This window comes from Pseudopipra pipra, chromosome 2 (genome assembly GCF_036250125.1).
Source record: "Pseudopipra pipra isolate bDixPip1 chromosome 2, bDixPip1.hap1, whole genome shotgun sequence".
Taxonomy (NCBI): domain Eukaryota; kingdom Metazoa; phylum Chordata; class Aves; order Passeriformes; family Pipridae; genus Pseudopipra; species Pseudopipra pipra.
In genome coordinates, this window is record NC_087550.1 from 111,123,296 (window position 1) to 111,144,284 (window position 20,989).

Here is a 20,989-nt window from a genome sequence, read left to right on the forward strand (position 1 = left end):
CAGCAGCACAGGATCACACCCTCTTCCTAAGTCAAGTGCAAAGTCAGAGGCTAAGCAGAGATTAAGGATCAGGTATTTTAGCCAGTGGACATCATAAGAACTTGATCCGAATGTCTTGGCTTAAAATAAATAACCTATTTTCAATCAGGTTTTGCTTCTGACACACAGAGCTCCATGAACAGAGGAGAGGAGAGGTGAGAGAGGGATGAAGCAAGGCTCTGGAGCAAATCCTCCGTGGTCATGCATGGCAGTAATATTGTACCAAGCAACAGGGACTCACTAATACTCATGTTTAAGCAATATGTCCTGGTTTTCCATCTATGTAGCATGCAAGTAGCCAAGTTCCACTGGCAGCTTGGGTTCTTGTGGGACTATTCCCATAAGGCCAGTCTCAGAGGAGAAAACTCAAGGGAATAACTGGATTTTTCCCAGTGGTTTCATTGGCTTTCGAATCAGGCCTAAAGTGTTGTTGATACTAAAAGTATATGCACTTTTGGCTGCACACAATTAGACATGCCCTTTAATAACCTGATCCAATCCCTTTGCAGTACCAACAATAACACCAGTGTTGGGGTGATGCTGGGGGTTGATGAGCCACCCTGGTTACACTTTAGTTGTTCAGGGAGTCAAACTTCTACCACTCCTGCCTAAGAAAAATGGGTTCCTTTTCACTCCAGTGACCAAATCCCGCTCCCCCATAAGCTGCCGGGTACCTTCTCCCACAAGATCCTACCTTCCACAATCCCTGTACTGTGTGTCTGCATTACCTGCACTTGCAGCCCAGCTATTAATTTTGTTTTTCCCCTGTCACGATCTCTCTCATGAGCTGAAAGGGTCTGGAAAACATGCTGGCTCTTCAGCCCCTGGATGCAAGCCACTTACACTGTGCTGAAGCCTCTGTTTTTGCCAGGCACATGACAAAGTTGGCCATCGTGTCATTGTGGTGAAGAGGATCTGAATAAGAACCTCTTCCGCAGACAGCCTCTGGTGCCAGTGCACAGGACCGGAGCTGCTGGGGCCCCGTTGGAGGGAGAGCCTGGAGGATGAAAACAGGGAGAAGTCTCTCTTGCATTTGCAATGTGGGAAAGGAGCTTTGAAGGTATCTGCTCTAATCCTGCAAAAGCAAAGCCTCCTCACACATGCACCTTTCCCTTGGTCCCATTTTTCTCCCTCTTTCTTGGTGCCGATATTGATTCCTTCCCCTTGAACTCCATCTGGCAGGTGAGGGCTTGGCCTCACCTTCAGCCAGTGTTTTTTAAAATCAGCTACTGAACAACCTATTGTTCAGCCGGGTGACTGCTGAGGCCGTTTCTCAGTTTTTCTTTCTCCAAATGCCCAGGATGTCTCTTTGACAGCAAGCTGCTTGTTCCCCCCTGCTGCCTGCTTCTGCGGGACACAGCATGCCAGTGCTGCCGGAGTGACTGAGCACGGCCACCCTGGGCTGCAGGAAGGGCCCCTGACCCTTGCTGGAGCCATCGGTGTGTAGTTTAAGGCATGACATCACCAGCGCAGCGCAGGCTTGAGCGATGACACAGCGGGGACCGGGGACCTTGGATGCCCAGGGTGGAGAGGGAGCAGGAAGAAAAAGAGAAGAATAGAAAGAGAAGGAGGTTTGTTTTCTGTTTTCTTTGCTGCAAGTCTCAGCAATACACCCTTGCTGTGTTAGAGCGGCGTCTCTGCTTTCGGGACACTGTAAAATGCGCAGACTAAAAGGGAAACAATAACACTGCCTTACTCCCAGTCAAATCCTGCTTTATCGTAGGTAGTGGGAGGCTTGAACTCACGTCTCATCTTAATTCGCATGCCCTGGTGCGGCACCAGCTCCTCTCCCCTCCGGCACCAGGAGGGAGTCTCCCCGGGGCTCTCCGCCTCTGGGCACCGCGCCTGGGCTGTTGTGCCACGGTACATTAGAGCAGATCTAACCCTGTAAACTCCACTAATCCCTCCAGGGCAGGAAAACGCTGTTTAACGGGAGGGATGCAGCGGAGCGCAGAGGCTGTGGAGCACAGAAACCACGGTGTCAGGGGCAACAGTGGGAGTCAGTGGGGATATGGCAGTGCTTACCAGAGGTACCCCAGACTCCGAGTCCCCAGGTGTTCGTTTCTGGGGGTCCTGAGGATACCCCGGGCCGAGCTGAAGGACACAGATTTTAACCCGAGGCCTCCAGGGCTGCAGCCACAGCTCAGTCCCTGCTCAGTGTCCACACCTCATCCCAGCCACCACATTTGAAAGGTCTCAAGCTGCTGTTTCCATACGGAGGGTTTCTTTCTTTTTCACTGATTTATTGAAAAGAGTAGGGTCTCCTGGCATCCCTCAGGATTTCTAGGAAAGGTATTTAAAAGAAAAACCCATGGATCTGTAGGTTTCCATCAAAATAACGGCACCCATGATGACAGGCAAAGTATAAACGCTTAGGCAGACAAAGATAAGCGTTGGTGCTGTGGCTGCCTATTTAAATCAGATCCCCACAAATGCCGGTCTGGACAGGAAAGACCCAAAGCCTTTCTTGCTCGTTACGTGAGCCTAAGCAGAAGACCTTTATTTGAAGCTTATTTCTGCTTTCATATGTCACAGCAGCGGTATTCTCCAGCAGTGGAGGGCAGCTTTTCTCTAATTTTAGATCTTTCTCTCAAAAGATGGCAGCTGACAACAGAGACAGGCCTCTGAAAAGGATGGATTTGAAGGCTTGCCTTTTACTAAAGATGTACAAGCTGTGCAGCGCAGCAGTTCTTGTGAGATCAAACCGAGTGGATTTCAGATTCAAATCCCACCCTACTTTGAGGTCAGACTCCAGGCAATGTGTCCCAAGCTGCTCGCCAACAGAAAGGCAAGCATCGCTTTTTTTAACACAAAAATACAAATTGTGAGAGTCAAGGAAGGGGACCAGGAGCAGGGATAAATGATTTACACACAGCAAACCCGTTGAGGAAGTCAAACAGATGCTTTACTGTCTCCCCATGCTCCAGGCTGGATATGTCCGTTTCTAAACAGAGCTTCTTGCATCTCGGTGGATCCTTTCAGGCAACAAATTGTCCTGCAAGATTCAGGGCAAAGCTTCTCTGTTTCCCCCATGAACAGAATATTGCACCTGCAAAAAGGCAGAGCCAACCTACCACATTGGCAGTGGTAGGAAAAGCCCCACCAGGTCATCTGCAATCCCAATATTTGTGTCCTCTATACGGTCTGATGGGCTTTCAACAGTAAGCTTAGGAGACACTTCAACAAGTTGCTTTACAGCATCTGTTTAAATTATTAAGACACATAAGTGAAAAGCTTTATGTATAAACAGAGCATTTTGATTTTGTAGCCTTGTGGTTTGTAATATTTTGCTATTGAAAGCAAAATTTCCACAAATACTGAGTCAAAGTGGGCAAGGAGAAGCTACCAGCTGAGTTACTCATGAGGGTGACTTAATTTTTTTTCCATGGAGCTACTCTCTTATTACAGAAATGTCACCTTTTCTGTCCTCCCTTGGGGCAAGTGATGTGTTCTGCCCAGAGCCCTTTTTTTGTCATCAGAAGGAATGTAAAGCATCCATCTAATCCATCCATGTGTCTGTCTAATCTCATTCTGGCTGTTGCTGTGATGGCCAGATAACAGATATGAAAATTAGGGGTTGTCTAGCAAGGCACAGCTCTCCTTCTGAATGACTTCCTATAGGGAGTGATGAATCTCTATGGCTCAGAGGACTGCCCTGACAGACAGGCAGCAGCCTGGAGACCCAGCTTCCAACTCCCATATATGTTTTGCATTCACTTCAATGTAATTTTTAAAAGGAATTTTGTATTGGATTTCGTTCAGGTGCACATTCATCATTTATCAATCTGTTGTGGAGTTAAAACTTTAAAGGGATGTTGTAAGGCTAAAAACAATCTTGGCTTGTTTCCCTTTTGCTGATCAGGTGCTGACAGCCACACAAGTTGAGTGGGAAATGCCTGTCTCTGGCTTGCACTTGTTTTGCACAGGAGATGGAGACAGGGCAGAGCCCAGCATCTCACAGAGGGGTTCAGAACCATGGACCTTGAGCATATTCTTTTTGGAGGGTTCACCAATTACTTCCCTAACTTAACAGACTGAAATTTAAATATCTAATTTAGCTTTCAGCTGCATGTTATTAGCCTGTTTCCCCCCTTTCAGTCTGAATTGTAAAAGAGAGAAAAAGACAGGAAAACCTAGGCTTCCCTCTGTAGCCAGGCCCCTGGTTTGTTTTCCTTTTCAGTCTGATGCACAAGGCTCCACTACAGATTTGCAAATGCTGCTGGAGAGTGTTCATTTACATCAGAACATGCTGTTTGCAACTGATTTTTAAAGCTCCACTCTCCTTCTCTATTAATTTTATGCTGTGAAATAAAATTGTGCAAAAAAAAATAACATGCAATGATTTTGACAGCAAACTAAATAAGGGGCTCTGTAGGAGATGCCATCACAGATTTAGCCCATTTTGTTTAGCTGAGAAGGACCAGGGGAACACTTGCTTTAAGAAAAATCTCTCTCCAAAGAACAGCAGCTAGGGAGGTGGAGACTGGTAGGCAGTTGCTGACTGAGGAGTGCCTAAGCCTGGGAGCACTTACCTACAGGCAGTTGTTTTCCCTTTGGAGAGCTGGGAGCTGTGTGTGTTACTCTGCCAGCCAAAGAGGAAGAGTCTCTCTTATCCTCCAAAGGGGCACTTTTCCAGTGGCTTGCTGTCCCCTGCCAGCAAAGAGCAAATATCTGTCTTCATCTTTTTCCTCTCCTTTGACTGTGAGTGCCTTACTGCCAGCCTGTCTTTAAAATAACTTGGGGAGCATGCCTACAGACACATCTTGGCAAAGGAGGGAAAGGGAGGAGTGCAGTGCAACCAGTCAGGCAGAGACTCTTGTTTTCTACTCGGAGTAAAATGAAGCAAAGGTCTTCATGTAGAAGAAGTAGCAACTGTAAAAAAAAAAAAAAGGCACAATCATCATAGAAATGTTACACTTGTCTGTACACTTGAATCTCCTGTGATGAGACCATACATGGAGGAAAGACTGTTAATATTTTTCAGATAAACATGACATTCCTCTGTTTCTGCTGAAAAAAACACCTCAAGGCCGTGGTGGAAAAGGTAGTTTTTCCAAGAGCTGGAGCACAACCCTTTCCAGCACGGATGAGGGGACACTTGGGTGACCTGTACACCCTCTCCCCATCTGACTTCACCTATTGGGAGGTGCCCACTCTGTGATCCCCAGGGAGCCCACATCCTGCTCAGCACCCCTGGGACGGCTCCACAGCGAGGGAATGCTGCCTGCTGCTAAAGCTGCTGCTTGTGATCTTTGCATCCATCAGTCGCCAGTGCCACCGGCTGGGGACTGGCTCCACTCTCCTTAGCACCAAGCACATTACCGGCACTCACAAATCATTCTCACGATAATTAGCAGCAATTAGTGACTTAATGGAGAGTCTTTGGGGATTCCTAAGCGTGCCTCGTGAGCGTGGGTTTTTTAGGACGCTGGAAGTTGAGAAAGCCCTGGGGAATGCTGATGGCACCTGGCAGTCCCTTATCTCTGTGCCTGCCCGGATGGGTTTGTTTGCGTGCGCCCTTCCCAGACATCGCCCCGCCGGGGGGAATTCCACCCGGCTTTCCTGGCCAACCCCAGAGCAGCCCCAGCGAACCTCTTGGCTGTTGCCCCCGCCTCGCCCCCCTCCCACCCGTGAAACCCCTGTACGAGCCCGTGCGTGCCACAGGGGTAAACTCCAAAAGGAGGGGAACGAGCTCAGCTGCTTACCTTGCCCAACAAGGGGAAAACGCGGTGGGAACTACTTTAAAATCGATTAATTTCCTTTGCCCCAGTAGGTCCTCGGCTCTGCCAAGGCTCAGGCTCCCGGGTGGCGCTGGGCAGCCACACAGGGTTTGCTTGTTGAGGGCGCAAGGCATGAACTCCTCTGCCAAAAAAAACCTTGCCTAATTAAATTTCTCATTCTGAAAACAAAAAGGGTTCTCAGAGGAGACAACGCGGGGTCTCCCTGAGGTTGTTACTGTTGGGTAGATTTTTGCAAGTCATTAACAACCTCGGGAAATTGTTGATCAAATGGCTGAAAATGCAGCTTTCCAGTTTTCCAGTAAACCGAGCGTAGTAAGCCGCTGTGGCATAAGCATCTTCATAATGATGTTTCTGAGTTAATAGGAGGGGCCTGGGGTGTTTTAATTGCCTTAGTTTCTAAATAAATGTAAAGAGATTTGTACACGTCCTGGATGCAAACGACCTCTTGAAGAAAGGCTGCCTGGCTTTCCTTGTGGATTTTGCCTCTGAAAGAATGGGGAAAAATCCCATTAACGCTGGGCTGTGAGCACGGTACAAGTGTGTGCCCAAGACTATAATTAATGCGGACACTTACCACTTCTCATCTTGAGATATAACCAACACCTTTATATCTGTGAACCCCTCTCAGCTGCTAACGCAGGTTGTTAAGCACTCTTTCGTCTGGCTGATTTTTTTCAAGATTTTTGTGCTGTTTCACTGGCAAATGACAAGTGAAATGGAGACACATCAATGGAAATAGCACAATTACAATGGATGGATGGATAGATAGATAGATAGATAGATAGATGATAGATAGATAGATAGATAGATAGATAGATAGATAGATAGATAGATAGATAGATAGACAGACAGATAGATAGATAGCCAGTCCTCAGGTAATAACTATTTTTAGAAATTACACATTTTTGCTTTGCATGTGGGATCTCATCTTATCTTTCTGTAATTATGGGCATTCTGCTATATAATAGGGTCTAGTGCTGTATGACAAGTTATCTTGTAACATGTTGGCAGCAGTTTCAGTTGCACAAATCAATGCAGGCATTGGAAATTTAAAACAGAATTTTTACCTTTATTGCCTAGTTTAGTTTTTACCTGTTCTGTGCAGGTATATAGAGAACATTAGTCTCAACTATGTCATTTCAGTCCAAATTCCAGATCACTATTTGCTTGAGGTAATTTTAATTGAGCTGGCTGAAGGTGAAACTCACCCCAATGAATAATAATACCTGCTCTTTAAGAAGAATGACAGAGATGAAAATAGAATTAATTCAGAGATTCAGTCCTATGGTCTAGCTACTGGGCACACATCCTCAAAATTAGATAGGACAGAATGGGAGCTCCTTTGAAATTACCAGGCAAATGATTCAAAATGTACGCAAAAGAATGCTTTTCCATACCATACGTAATTGAACCGGGGAACTCATTGGCACCAGATAATGTGGAGGCCTCCAGTACAAACAGGTTTCAACAGGACTCAGCCAGAGTTGGGGAGATGGACTAGCTGGTGCTGCAGGGCACAGAGGTTTGGCTGCAAGCTCCAGCTCAGGCAGTCCTTCAAGCCTCACGTCTGCCAGAAGATGAGAACGTGGCGATGAGATGGATTATCTTCTCACCAGGTTTCTCTTACTCCCCATTCACCCTTGGCTGCTTTTGGGAATGCACTACCAGGACGACCCAAAAACTTTGGTCTGACCCTGTGCACTGCTCTCGGTTTCTGTGTTGCAATGTGGTGCAGGTCAAGCCATGTGATCCCCAGCACAACAGATCACATGCATAAACAGTCAATCCAGAGCTGATGTTTGCACCCTTGCTCCAGAGACAAGACTGTTCTACACATCTCTCCTTTTCTAATTACTGAGGTTTGTGGAGAGAAAACCATATTTTCCTGGAAGGAGAATAGGCAAACCAGCTCATTCAACCCACAGCTGGCTTTGCAGTGCCCCAGTGACCCTCTAGAGGAATTCAAGGCAGACTGCATTTTTTTGTGTGTGCTTGTTATCTTATCTTTGATGTCCTTTGGGAAGCTGTGATCTGCTTTCAACTGACCTGAACACAATCTGACTGCAAATCTTTGTTTGAGGAAGCGCTTGTGTGACCCATATACCAGGTAGATGTAAAGAACCAGCCCAGTTCTGTCTTGTATTCAACACATGGCTCCATAGTACATAATGTTTTCACTAGCATCACTACCAAAGATGCCAGGTCAGAGTTCAGCCCTCCATCTTCGGTGGGCCTGACACAGTGAGTGCTCTCAGACTTCTCCTTTCCCTAATGCACCCACCCTGGGACTCAGGAAACAGCTATTTTCCAGCTCTTCCAGAGAAAGCTAGGGGTGTGGGTTTCCCCCCCGTTCCTCCTTTCAGGATACTATTTTCCCACATGCAATCATTCCCTTGTTCATTCTTCAGCAGGGAGTATACTGCCAGGGACTGGAAATGACCCTGTGGTTCACCAAGGTGCAAGACTTGCAGAGGAACACTTGCAGAGGTGGAGATGACAAGACTGCTAACAAAGTACTATTATCCTGATACAGGAGGCTGGCTGACTGGGTCCCACACGGTGGCTGCCTGCACAGCAATATCTTGTTCAAACATTTTCCCATTCATGCAATTCTGTAAACGCTTGTAGGTATCAGCTTTCCATAAATACTGTGGACAGACTCTAAGTGATTAAGGCTTTTATTTTCTCTATAGGTGCCTACATCCCAAGGGTGTCACTGGGGGTGTGCTGACTTTGCCTGTTTCCCGTGGCACCCAGGAGGCTGATTTCAATTTCTGCTCAGACCCCTTTCCACACTCTGGCTGTGTAAAGGAGATATGAATTGCAGACTAAATGCAGTGGTTCTCCACAAACTACCTGCAGTGGGTAAAATCCACCCTGCTAGGCCTTGCTTCAGAAGTTGTGATGCAATTTAGACAGAAGGATGGTGGGAACAGCAGATCTGTTGTACTGCTCTGCCATGAGAAGTTTTTTCATGCTAGCCTGAGAGTCAAAATGGAAAACAACAGTCTAGGAGACAGATCAGAAGGTCTCACAGGTCTGAGGTGGGTAAAGAGAAGGAACCCACAGGAATGTAAAATGAGTAAGCTTTCATCTTCTTCATTATCTGTCTTGGTAGCAGGGCTTTTGGAAAAGATTTTTTTTTTGAGCTTTTCATGGCAGATCTTGGCACTGACTGACACAATGGTAATTCCCATCTGCTTGGTTCCTTCTGTGCCTGTGGAAGGCAAGAAAGAACCTCCTAGAGCATGAAAGGGGTTTGGATCAGGCCCTATAGTGCCCACAGATCATCTCTGCCATAACTTATCCCTGCTGTTTACCTGAGCTACTGCAAATTCTCACCTCGCTATGGGGAAGCACTTCTAACTTACTACAAGGTGATCTTGTTTGCCTCAGAGTTTTTCAAATATAACAGCATCCCTTATGACATAACTTTACCCATTCATCTGGCTTTCTTTAGTTGAGAAATACTTAGCAGCACCTGTTGTGGAAGTACAAATGACTGATGCCAGAAGAAACAGTTCCTATAATGGACAGGAGTTCATCTACAGATACTTTACTTACAGAGGCACAATTATATGATGAGGGTTAATCTATTTGTATGTCTTAAGTATGATGGATTTAGGTCTACTATTCTCTTGGAGGAACTGTGATATTTGGAGAATCCACAAAACAGGAGGTATGGCTGTAGATGAGCCTGTTACATGGCAGACTGGTGTCCTCAAAGACTTTTTTTTTGTAGCAAGGACTTCTTTCTAAGCTGAACTTTATTTGTCCTAATTTGCAGCCACTTTAAGTTTCATCTGTAAATGCAAAACTCACAATGGTGCTCTGAAGACAAAATTCAGGAAGGGTCTGTTCGAAAAGCCACCAAAATGCAATGGAGCGACTCACCAAGATTTGGGTAATGCCCAGACAGCTGGACAGTGGACAGCTCAGTTTGCTCTGGGATAGTGAAGAAGCTGGATACCAATGGTATAGGTTCACATGGGACTCCATTGCCAACATGGGATCTATGAAAAGTGTCTGTGCCCTAAGCATCCCACAAAAAGACTGAGGAAGGTCAGAGAGGCATGACCTGAACTCTCATGACCTGCCCTCAGGCAGCAGCTATATTTCCCTGACCAGTGGTCATGAAGTTGAGATAAAGCGCTGGACAAGTGATCTCAGAGGTGCCACAGCAGGTTTTGCAGTTGGAGAGAAAATCCTGAAGCTCCCTTGGCTTCAGCACAATTACTGCAGCAATTGGGGTGTACTTGGAGGGACCTACAGCTGAATGCTAAATTAATTTATTTCTCTGATTGGACTCTGCTTACCTATTTATCTATTTACAATACTGTGTGTCTCTCCAGCCTCCCATGGGCACTCCCTTGTTTTCTTTTCCCACTGCCAACAAATAGTAGAATGTTTAGCAACAGCTGGCTGGGAGCACCCGCTGCCCAGGACAGCTGGAAAGCAGAGGATAAAGAGACTCTCCTAGTAAAAGGCAAGAGCAGTGGATCACATTCCCTTGGGCAGAGTGGAAGTTTAGCCCTGGTCTCCCACATCTCAGTCACCTCCTGCTCTGCTCGTTGGCACATAAAAAAGAAAGATTATAAAAATACAAGCCACATATTCATACAGTGTCATATAAATTGGCCTTGCTCCTAATTTGGATTCCTGCTTTGAGCAGGAAGGGCACAGGTTAATAATTTTTAAGATATTAACACCTTCTGTTCCAAGATACTTCACTTTTTGTAAAAGGGTGTGTGTGGTTTTTTGTTTACCCTGTAAACTGTACTAAGTGAAACAGGCGCTTTTTATCAGCAGAGGTAATCACAATGACTTAGGAGAGGAAGTAGAGAAGAGTCACATGTCTCATTGGAACTGCAAAGGGAATTTAAGTAAGTAAAATGGATAACTTGTGTTGGAATCAGGACATGATGCAGACCTGGAATCAGTCTGGTACTTGCAGGCAACCTGCTGAACTGAATCTGGGACAATTAACACCACAATTTGTTTTATTAGAGTCATAAAATGCCCTATCTGAACTAGTGGTCAGGATTTAGGAGTGGGTTGATATCGAAAAAAATTCATTAATTGATTATGGTGTTTTTCAAACTTTCTGAACTGCCAGCACTGTTGTGTTCACCCAGCATATCTGCAGAGAGGCTGTTTGCAGAATGGGTGACTCTTTTAAACTTTCCTCCTCATTAACACATTTTTTATCCAGTGAAGTTCTAAAAATGCCATGTGAGTTCAGCCACACTCTGCGAGTGGCAAATTTGCCACAACTGCCCCACTGATGAGTCCTAGGAAATAGTTTGCAAGGCCTGCCTATGCTAAACTTTGTCCAAAGAAACCAGTGTCAAAATATGAGAAGAAAACCCCACCTAACCATGTGGAAGGTTAGAGGAAGAATCCAACTAGGGATTTGCACTCCCTTTTTACTCCTGTGGATTTGCCTGTCTTGGCCGTTGACTGATGTCTTCTAGAAACATGATGCTTTACCTCCAGCAGCACAGGGAATCAGAATCACTCCAATTCTATCCTGCCACAGAATCACCCCTACCCAAGGTCACCAACACTCACTGCTTCCCCCTACAGCCGGGTCATTCACAAAAACACCCCCTGAAAGCCTTGATTTGGCCTCGTTCTCTGCCTGAACTTCACGAGAACAGCACGAGGCAGCACAGCTGGAGGTGATGTTTGGAAAACGTCATTCGTGAAATGTAAATACTTGTAGGTGATTGCATAGATAATACGGTCTCATGAAGGAACCTCTTGATATGTCAGTGTTAATACCTGCAACCCTCCATTCCCCCAGTGTTTGTATGCTCAGTACATATTTCGCTTATAGAATACAGAGCAGGGTTGTAATAGAGAATGTCTTCAAGCTACATTTATTTGATCTATTTGTTTTTACATTATTTTTATGCTACTAGTGAATGGGCTGTTTGGGAATCAAAATGCCAAAGCTGAGGTATGAACAGGATCGCTCATCTCCATCCCCCATCATCCGTGATAAAGAAATCAGAGTGGTATTGATTGTGACAGAAAGGGGAACAGAGTACACTAAGTATGCAAGTCCATGCTAGTCATTTAACACCTTGGAAAAGGTGATATTTTTGCTTTACCTTCCTGGCAGTTTAGAGCTGTGCTGTGTACTGTGGGACAGCATCATGCCTTTTGGGTAGACACAGGGGGAAATACCTTTCAGTAAACATCATTAACAAGCAGCTTCAGCAAATATTGGTGATTATACATCATTCAAGGTTGAAAAATGGCAAGGGAAAGATGTCTTTCTTTAACCAGCGCACCACAGGCATTCAGACCTCTCTGCAAAGAAGGATCCTGGCAGGGCTAGTCCCAGGCTGTCAGTTCCTGAACTGTCAGTGTCTCATTGTGTCCCAAGGGCATTTGTCCCTGGTCCTGATGACTTCGGCAGGTTTGCTGGCTGTGCCTTTAGCAATTGCAGCCCCAGTGAGAAGCTGCCCCTACAATTGTCCTCACCTGCAGGCACATTAACACCCCAGGGGTGCTGAGATGCACATCCCAGGGCTGACTTCTGTTTTGGAGGTACCCGGGGTGAGCGCTGATGCTCAGCTGGCTTCAATGAACCCCAAAAAATGTTATTTCAACCAAGAAAAATGTGCAGTCTGCCACTAGCATGCTTTTGGCCAAATTGCTGTCAGGCAGTGTGGCCTGTCTTCCCCCCATGATGACTATGGCCAGGGCAGTCCCATGTCTCTAAGATCCTGGAACCCAAACACCTCTTCCTCTTTCTGTCATAGCTACTGCTTCCTGCAGTTTCTTGTCTTTTTGTCTTCTGTGCTCCTGGACGAGGCCAGTCAGACTGTAACTCTCTTTCTGCTGAAGCTGAAGACCCATTACCCCTGTTGTGCAGAGCCTGAGGGATTTGCATTTATCACTGCCCCATGTGTTTAGACCTTACTGAAAGTGCTCCTTACCTTTCTCACCCATTGAGCAAGGGATGTAATAACTTCCAAGCGCTTACCAATACTCAGGATATGAACACTGCCACTTCCAAACAGCCTGTGACACTGCGTCCATCACCTTGCATCTGTCATATCTCAGCCCTGTGGGAGCTCTGCTCAGACCAGCTCCAGGCAGATACACATGGATTATGTATCTCTGCTTTGAAGCAGAAGATTTTATTACTTTCTCAACGGTTATAAAATACACTCTTAGGTCTGCACGTGCTTTATGCTCCTCTCCTTCTGAGAAGTGTGAAAAACAAGGTCTGAGATTTTAGGAGCAAAGATTTTTTCTTTTTCTTGGTGTAGAGAGGGGGTCAAGGTCAACGTGTGAAAAACTTACCTCCAGCTCCTAAAAGAAGCTATGGAGGTGTCACTGACCTGTGACATACAACTACCCGAGGGACAAACTTATTTGCACAGGAGAGGGTGCGTGTTAATTGATTTGTGCATGTACAAATGAGCGTGTCCATAGATGGACAGACCAGTAGATACCAAACAAACAAGAAAGGGAAAGCTGAAATACAAATGGACAATGGCATTTCAAAAATGCAAGCCTTTGTTTTTATGGTGCATTTATAACAGGCTATGCAGAAGTACGTACCCCTGTGTGTTAAAGCAAAATGAGATCTGCAGGGAGAAGTAACACCTTTTATCAGACCAGCTGAAAACAGCCTGAAAAAATCGTATATACTGGGACACACAAACACTTGCTCAGGCCAGAGCAGAGGTTTCTCTTAAGATCTGACAGAAAGCCCATGTATCTGTTAAACTTGTCTGTTTTTCATGACTTTCGGTGGTTGCAGTTGCTGTCAGGCCAAGGGATGCAGCTGTCAGGAACAGCTGGGAGCTGGCAAGGGACTCTGCATCCCCAGGGATCCCTGCATGCTGTGCTCTCCTCCCCTGCTGCACTACTCACTCCTTCAGCCAGCAGCTCCTTGCCAAGGGTCTCTCTGATGCACAGTCTGAAACCAGGGCTGCCTGGAACATCTTTTCCATGGAAAATGTGTATTTGTGTTGTTTAACATGCTCCACAGGGGTATAGCCAGGACATCAATGGACTCCAGCAGACTCCTCAGACTCCATTTGCCTCCCAGAGCTTGGACCTACATTCTGGAGATGTCCAGTTTCCCTACTTTGCCCAGTTTACCAGGATGGAAGTGGTCAAGAAGGGTTGGGAGCCTTGAGGGTTTCACAGAGTTTGTAGCACTTCCTGTGGTTGGACCCAGACCAATCTGCTAAGAAAGGTGCATTTGGGGGATCCTGAACTGGAGGATAGAATAGAACAGAATGGAATCATTTAGCTTGAACGAGACCTCTAAGGTCATTGAGTCCAACCATTAATCCAGCTCTTCAAGTCCACCCCTGGACCATGTCCCTAAGTGCCACATCTGCACATCTTTTAGACAGCTCCAGCTGGTTACTTCACCGCCTCTCTGGGACTCCTGTTCCAATGTTTGGCAACCCTTTCAGAGAAGATATTTTTCTAATATCCAATATAAACCTCCCCTGCAGCAACTTGAGGCCATTTCTTTTCATACTCTCCTTTGTTACTTGGGAGAAGAGACTGACGCCCACCTGTCTACAACCTCCCTTCAGGTAGTTGTAGAGAGCAATAAGGTCCCCCCTGACCCTCCTTTTCTTCAGGCTAAACAACCCCAGCTGCCTCAGCTGCTGCTCATATGACTTACTCTCTACACATTTCCCCAGCTCCGTTGTCCTTCTCTTCTCCAGCACCTCAATGTCTTTGTTGTTGTGAAGGGCCCAAAACAGAACACAGGATTTGAGGTGCAGCCTCAGCAGTGTCACGTACAGGGGGATGATCACTGCTCTGCTCCTGCTGGCCACACTATTGCTGATACAGGACAGGATACTGATCTTGAAGTTAGTGTTTAACTCAGGGATGTTCACCCTTTGGGGTTTCCTGGTGCACCTCCTGTGATCCGCATAGCCTCAAAATAGGTTTGAAAATGTCAATATAGGTTTTAAAAGGTCAAAATAAATTGTTTTGACCTTCCAGCTTGTGGGGGAGAAACTGTTACTTCTATTTTGCACCCCATTTTTGTTCCACAGTGGAATGAGAGTATTTTGCATCTTTGGCTGAAATTTGGGAACGTCTTGTAAACTCACCATTCCTCGACCAGTTCCTTCCACAGCCCTTCCTTAATAGCAGCTTTGCAGACTCCTCTGGGCACATTGCCAAATGGAAGGGACGCTTTCACAGGAGCACAGGAGAGAGGTTAAGAGAGGCTGTTTGATTCCCTCCTATCTCTATATTTGCACCAACAGAAGCTAAAAAAAGAAGTGCTTCTGTACCTACAGTTGCACTAAATATAACCACCTGGCTGGTTCTATATATATATATATATATGTGTGCATCTTTAAAAGCGTGACATGCGATACTTACGAAGAGTTGAGCCTGGAAAATAAATTACGGTGCCAGAGGGCCAGACCTGTCAGTCACTCCCTGCAAGGTAAACCTCTGATTGATTCGGTCCTAGAGAACGGCTGACTTTTCTCTTTATCGTCCTCTGGCATAACAAGCAAACCGCATTTTCTGGTTTACAAAAAAAAAAAAAAAGCTCAAAAATAATAACTGATACAATCTGAAAACCTGGGGAGAGCTAAGGATCTAGTGTAGAGATTTTGGTTCGTTTAGGGTTAAAACCTCCAGCCCGCAGCACCAGCAATATCAGTCACTAATAGTAACCTTGCGTAGCTGCATGCATTAAGGTGGTATTGGATGATAAGGCAGAAGAGCGAAGCAATCTGTTGGGCTACAGCTGAAAATAGAGTCACTGCTGCACAGGGAAAAGCTTCATTCCCTCCCTGGCTCCTTCTTCAGAAATGAGAATGCAGGGAGTCATGCCGAGGGAAGGAAAAATCTGATTTCCCACTGCCAAGAGACAGGGTGGCACTTGTGAGAAGGATTTCAAGGTCATGGTGGCGATGTTATCAGTGATGATGAGGGAGCCCAGCAGACAACAGGTGAAGGCTTCCCGGAGGTGGCGGTGCGCTGCCGAGGGAGATCATCCGATAGCTGTGGCAAGCTGCCTGCTGGGGGGGCACCTTCAGCCCTCGTTTCCCAGGCAGATGCATGGGAATGTGGCCATCAAGGTGACAATGAGGAGGAGTGAGAGGTAAAGGAGCCTTATGTGTCTGTAGATAATCGGGTCTCTGGTCATGCTGCATGAAAGGACTTTACTCACTTTTTTACACCTTCACCCTTTGTCCCTGGGTACCTCCCTGTCTGTGTTTGCACTCTGACATACAGGAACCACACCAGCTGGCGTAGAATACATAGTATATGCAACAGCATGGCTCTGAGGTAGGGGCCATCCTCACACCCGGGTGGTCACACCCAAGGAGGGGCACAGCCCCTCTGTGTGGCTGCAGACACCCACCATCACACCCACCAGGCAGTCCTCAAGCATTCCCTTCCCCTTCCACTGCCCGCTGTCCTAGTAAACCTTCTCCTACTATGGGCAGCTCCTGAGATGTTAGGAGGGCAAAGCTAACCTGGGAACAAACCCATTTTTCCTTTAATCACATGTATTCAAAGGCAAATAAATGAAATGGCAGGGAATCAGGAGGCTTGGCCAAGGCCAAATGAACTCTGGTGGTGTTTTAAAGGCAGTGAGGTCTCAAAATTGCAGCTCTGTCAGTAAAAGGCAAGGATTTGAAAGCAGGACCCTATATTTCCACTGATACCCTTATCTCCAACTGTGATCCACCTACAACTCTAATCTTGGACAAACCACTTACCAGCTCGGCACCTCTGTTTATTCCTCTTCATGTGACAAAGAAAAGTCATGAACCACTTCACAGGCTTGCATTAGAGTTTCATAACTAACATTTGTATGGGTCTTGGAGATCCCTACCTGAGAGGTACTGCAAAGGGGACATCTACATCAAAGGTGCAAATATACACAAAACTGGTTCGGCAGTACAAGAACTGGCTTTTGCAGAGGGGCTGATGAACTGAGGGCAGCAGTGTGAGCAAAGGTTGCACAACCCAGTCAGGATAAGTTCCAAGGTGATACTGAGACCTTACTAGAGGGCAATGGAAATTTCACCCTTTTAAGAACTGGTACAAGGCAATCAGGATGTCATAAGCTTAATCTGGACCACATCTCCTAAATGATCTCTTTTGGGTGGAGAATTAAAAAATGCCACTTAGCATGGCAACAAGCACTCTGACCTACCGCTTTGTTTTTTCACCAGTCTTTTTTGTCCTTGTATGCTCTTGCTCTCCAAACTCCAGAGCTGATCTGGACACTTGAAAGCCTGCAGTCAAGGGTTTCTCTGATTATGCCAGTACTCATCAATCCCACTGGCAGAAATACTTACAGATCCTTGGTGCTCTTTTGTAATTAGGGAACAAGTATATTCTTGCAGATTAAGCACTGGGGAGGTATGTGGGAGATCTGGATTAAATTACCTCTGACAAAACCTTCTTGCAGAAACTTCCAGAATGCTGAATCTTTCTGTAATTGCTTGTACTCCTGAATACCACATTCCTATTCCATACTCAGTGAATTTCCCCTATGAAACCTATATAAACATTTCTGGTAGTACTGGCTACCTGACCTGATCTGTGGCCTGCAATCTTATCTACCTTCTGTGTGTACATATGTATATATATACCTCTTGTCATAACCATAGGACTATGAAGCTATGGGGACCTAAGTAATATTACAATGTAAGGGAGCTAGGACCCATCTTATAGGATATTCTGTTTTGCTGTTTGTTTTTCTTCTAGCGCTTCTCTCCATTTCTCAGTTTTCCATTGTCCCTTGCTGGGAAATTGAGGACTGCCAGGGGTTGACACCCAGGTGTTTTCCTGCCTGCTAATTTATAGCTTTAAATGAAAAGGAAAGTGGAACTGACTTGTAAGGCCAGGTAGGGCTGACGCTGTTCCAGCAGGGATCAGTGGGAATGAGAAGGTGCTGCTTACCCCACGCTGGCCCTGAGCAATGGGAAATTGAGCAAATAGCTGCCATCACTGCATGCCAAAGCTGCACCCTACAGACCTGAAACACCCTGTCTAGTGAGACGGGTAACAACTCCTCTCATCCAGAGAGCAAAAATGAACCGAAAAAGAATTGCGACCAAGCCAAAGACAGCTGGAAAAATCCTGCTCTTTTGCCTTCTTTTGCCCATTTTCTAGAGTAAGGTACCAAAGGCCACATCCTGAGTGGGGAGAGCCCAGTGCAACTTCACTGGGACAATAGCACTACACTAGCTGCTGCCACTGCTTGTGTGCATGAGGACTGGGGGGGATAAAAAGCTATTGCTGGTGTAGGGCCAAGGAGAATCAGAGGAATCATCTAAGAATCAGTGTGGGTGCAGCTGCCTGTACTTCATTTGGACCAAGAGCCCTAGCTGCAATGGACAGGACATAAACACTTAAAATAGTCCCCTGTTGGACACTGAACTGTGTCTATGCATCGCCAAATAGAGTTATTACAGCTGCACTACTTTCACTGTTGCCTGCCTCACCCGAAACTTTCCTTGTAGCATGGGTCAAAAGTCTTTTGACATTGTGGGGCTTTCCAGCCAACACCATTATGGCATTAAACAGTCAGCATCATATTTAAACACTGAAAATGTGTTTTTTTAGCTTCTGAGGTTGGTCAGAGAAAGAAAGAGAACACACCACTACTTCAATACGAAAAAAAATGTTTCAAACAGAACTTTAAAATCTTTTCTAAAGTCCCTGTCTTAAGAAATGTCACATCATGGCTTTCCAAGTTGGCAAATCATGCAGACTACTCTTTGTAAAAGAATGATAAAAGCAAATCACTTCCCAAGCAGACACACTGCTCAGTGTGTAGGGGTCTGCTGTTGGCCGTGCCAGGCTGTGGCTTGCACATCATTAGTGACCTGTGAGGCCGGGGGACAGGATCTCCAGCCAGGCTGCACACTGTGTCAGGACCCCTGCCCAAAGAAGGTCTTGTAAGTGGCATGTGACATGGCCCCAGTGCAGGGACTTGGCTTCTCTCCAAGTACAGTGATCCCACGGTGACAGGTATGCCCCAGCACATGGCAGTGGCCCACATGCCACGGTCTGTTTGGCATGGTGAGCAGTAATAAAAAGGCCTTGATCTACATTATTATGGCCTCAAACTAGGCTGTGCTCCCAGCCCTCCTTGCAGCATGCATGCAGAAGACATTCAGGAAGGACAGACAACTTTAGGATCAGAGCATGAGACAAGAAATAAGAGGAATTGGTTGCCTTTGGAGATCAACCATAAACTCCTTATGTGAGAGGGAAACATCTCCCTGCTTCACAGTCATGCAGAAGAGAACCTTCCCCCTAACACAGACCAGGGCTGTAAAAAATACCCAAGCAAAGCCAGGTCCTGCCATTCTTACTCCTGCACTACCCCTTTCTGCCCTCCAAAAGGGATGTAGTGCTGTAATATAAAATGAGGTCCAGCATTTAATCCAGCTGCATACAAAGAGACATGAAGAATTCTTGTGACACCCACTGTTTCCCTTACTCCATCATTTCCATTTCTAATTTTGTATCCAGATTTTGTGTTTATCTTTCTTGAAGCCATTCAGTGCATGCTGGGATTTTAATGCCTGGAAGATGTATTAAGTAATGAGCCTCTTAAGTACAGCTGCATCCCCTCAGGTGTCTTCTGGGTCTCCTGTGGGATCAGACTCTTTCCTACTTTTGTCGCTGGCATAAGGCTGTGCCAGTGGGGTGACTGCCACAAGGATTAAACTAGGGTCAGAATTATCTCAAAATTTTGATTACTGAGGCCAGGCCTTAAGGAAAGTGGCAGAAATATAGAAAGGAGGTTGTACCCAAGCAGCACAGTGGGTATCCTGGGCTATCATGGGTCCTGAAGGTGTGCTGCACCTCACTGCCCAGCACTGCACAGATAACCCAAAGCTGAAACTGCAGGAGAGCTGTGCTATCTCTGTTTTTCCTATGTTTTGTTCTATGCAAAATCAACTCAAAAATCTCAAGGTTTTATTCTTTGGCAAGGTTTGGAAGGAAGAGGAGAGAAGCAATATTATGGGTAACCCAGAGCCTCAGGCTGATGTTGTCAAATCCCAGAGGAAAGGAGCCAGGAAAGGGTAAAAGGGAAGTGGGAGGAGAACTGGGGTTCCAGGAATTGTTAGCTGCACACACAGGAAAAATAAAATTGCCCTCCCTTTCTCAGTAGCAGCAGCAATGGAGATGCTTTGTTGTAAATACTGAGAACATGCATGTCTTCAGTCATGTGCCTACATGTGTCCATGCTTGCAACAGTGACCAAAGGAAAGGCTGAATTCTCTTAAATTTGAATTGCTTGCCAAGCTGCACATTTGATAGAGAGTTGATAGCTGTTGATAAACACTTCCCTCCCCCATCCTCTCCTCTGCACCTAAAATATTAACCATGGTGGAGCCTCACAGCCTCAGCAGTTTTCAGACAGTTCCAGCGCCTCTGTGTCTCACAGAGAGCCTGAAGCTCCCGGGGCACTCTGCAGCGAGCAGTCAACAGTGCTCCACCCGACACTGCTGCCTGCTTCCTGAAGATGTTCAGGAACATCAGCAGTGATTCCAGATGATTTACTAATGAACAGAAGTATGGCAGGAACGTTGCCTACCTTTTATTAAAAATCATTTCTAGATAAGAAATAAAGGACAGGAGGGTTCTTTCTTGCCAAATTACATTTTGCAGGATGGAAAATGCAACTTGGCAAAACAGTTCTTTTGGTTAACACACTGATTTTAAAATTTCTCATTCCTGATTTCTTTGCAATCTCCCTTTCTGTGCAAATTGTAATGTCCCCACACCTTGGAGTTCAATTTTGGTCAGTTTCAAAGAGAAAATTAGTGTCTACCTTGCAACACTTTATGAGGACGCCAAAGACAATACTTGTACTTATTTCATCAGTCTTAATCTTATCTTCTCCAGGCACTTAGCAGAAGTGTCTAAGCTGGCAGACTAAATCTTTTGCATAGTCTGTGGAGAAACACAGGCATCAAAGAAGGGTGATTTATTTAGACTCCCAGCTCCCTTCACTGGCCTCCAAGGCAACACAACTTCCTAAGGTAGATCCTGCTCCTTTCATAGGGACTTCCAGTGATATAGCAAGAATTAGCTGCAATAGACCCAGACCTAAGAGACTTATCTAGTGTCATACTGAGATCCTGTGGCAGATTAAAATCTAAAATCATGTTTCCCTGGGTCCTAAAGTATTCCATTATAATCAAATGATTTTGTTT

The 20,989-nt window shown here is 45.8% G+C and overlaps 2 long non-coding RNA genes across 3 annotated transcripts in view; one reads left to right on the forward strand and one right to left on the reverse strand.

Moving 5' to 3' along the window:
• Positions 1–1,004: 1,004 nt before the first annotated feature.
• Positions 1,005–20,989, forward strand: part of LOC135407149 (uncharacterized) — a 33,572-nt gene continuing 13,587 nt past the window's right edge. The window contains exon 1 of the long non-coding RNA XR_010426729.1: positions 1,005–1,610. This is a non-coding gene — a long non-coding RNA (uncharacterized LOC135407149). The remainder of the gene's footprint in view (positions 1,611–20,989) is intronic.
• LOC135407140 (uncharacterized) lies at positions 2,803–15,049 on the reverse strand. Of its 2 annotated transcripts, none has more exons than XR_010426725.1 (6): positions 14,888–15,049; positions 7,178–7,347; positions 6,355–6,476; positions 5,745–6,265; positions 4,572–4,911; positions 2,803–3,034 (listed from the first exon to the last, which is right to left on the reverse strand). It is a non-coding gene; the product is annotated as an uncharacterized LOC135407140 (long non-coding RNA). The 2 variants fall into 2 exon arrangements; XR_010426724.1 differs by having other exon boundaries at positions 2,803–3,088.